A 1983-nucleotide genomic window follows, 5' to 3' on the forward strand; every position below is an offset into this window, starting at 1 on the left:
TGTTTGAGAGTATGTGTCCTTTTGCGGGAAAGGAAGAAAGGAAGAGATCACTCATGGGGTTAGTGCTTAATGACATGAAGAATTTTCGGATCTGTTCTGAGATGATATGTGCTGTTCTCAGACCTTCTCGATGCAAATTCGATCGATGACTTACGGTTTGAATTTTCTTCTCTATACTCCTGAGTTTTTCTTAAGCTGATTCGCTTTAAAGATTAATTTTTGTTTTAGCATAGTTTAAATTTGCGCATTTACTTTCGTTTCTCTCCTATGCACAAATTTAGGGGGAGAAATAAAAACAAATCAAAAATTAGAAAATTTTAAAAAATCCAAAAACATTAGAAAATCAGAAAATCAAAATATGGTGTTAATGGAATGTGCTTGTAGGAGATGTTTTGGGAAATGAAATTCGCATGTGATAACGGGCAATCTGAATCGGCGTAACATACCTAAGTTGAATCGTCTACGCTCTGTGTTTGATGCGATGGTAGGCACAAAAGATTTAAAATGGACTTGACTAGGCATAGATGAACTTAAGGAATCTAGAGAGTTGAAAAATATTGACCTAATTAGATCCGTTTAGCCTGACATCACGATGCTCGGATAGGTTGAGCAGGGAGATATACATGGGAATCTACCGGTCACATTAAATAAACCGTATCTAGAACTGTGGATTCACTTTTCCTCGATGTGCGGATTCTGTCCTTAATTCCGGTTTGATGGGGGCGACTGGTAAATTCCGATAAATTAGGTCTGTAGAAAATTGTTTTCTTTCTTTCTGTCTGTTAGTCATATGTTGTCTCCTCTGCGTGATCAGGAGATCTGACCTGGACTGTAACATATGCAACTCTATTTCTCTGCATATTATATCTATGAAATTCTTCTTCTCTGTTAGCCATATGCTGTCTCCTTTGCGTGACTAACAATCCGACCTGGAACACAGCATATGCAACCTTCTACTTCTCAATCCCTCTAAAACTATAAGTAATAACAATCTGAATCTATCCTCTCTCTTAATAATTGTCTGCTCACCCAGTATAAGGTGTATTCTGGAAGTCCTAGATGGCTGGGGCATGCCAGGAAGCGGGAAACACGTTCTAGTACAATTAAAATTGAACACATACAGTTTGTCTGTAGATCTCGCTGCTCAATTTAGGTGAACAACAATATCTTTGGTCGTCGTCAGCTGAATGGTCCTGAAGGAATATTATCTAGGAACTTAGGATCACATTGTCTTGTCACTTATAGTATATCCTAATTTTGTCACAATCTCTCGTGTTTAAGTGGACCACAATACCAACGATTGACCGGATCTATTCATGAAAGGAGAGGTACTGATAAACGGATAAAGGTTGTCTAAAAACTTTGATCCCAAATCACTCTTAAAGTTAGCTATTATTTTTGTTTTTGTTAAGTTTGTTCATAGTGTTCTTCTAATTTAAATATTAGGGGAGAATTAAAATTTTAAAAAAAATCAAACAAAAAAAAATGAAAATAAAAAAGAGTGATATTTTTGTTTTACTTTTTGTTCTAAGTTTTCTTTTAGTTTTGTTTTGTCTTGAAAAGTGATTTCAAGTGAAGATGAAACTCATGGAGTTTATGTTGAAGATTTCTGAGCCAAAGCCTCATCCGTGAGCATCGAAGAATTCTCATTCGAAGGAGCATGAAATGAAGATTATTCTTTCAACATTTAATCCTTCAACCCTAGAAGCAAGGTGAATCTGAAATTGAAGATTATGTGATGGATTGCATTGAAGCCTCCTCAATCAGTCTGCCGCTATTGTTGTACCTGCTGAAGTGATCCAGAAGATTTGTTCTCTCTGATGTTCTCTCTGAAGATTCTCAAGCTGAAAGCGCTATCTTTCAAGAATCAGTACGTCAAGCCTCCTCACCCAATGTGCGTTCAAAGTCAAATCTTGAAGAAAAGTTCAAGTGCTCAATATGAAGTCATTCATTGAAGATTCATCAAGTACATCTTGAAGTTGT

This window comes from Lactuca serriola, chromosome 7 (genome assembly GCF_051521515.1).
Source record: "Lactuca serriola cultivar US96UC23 chromosome 7, Lser_US96UC23_V15, whole genome shotgun sequence".
NCBI classification, from domain to species: domain Eukaryota; kingdom Viridiplantae; phylum Streptophyta; class Magnoliopsida; order Asterales; family Asteraceae; genus Lactuca; species Lactuca serriola.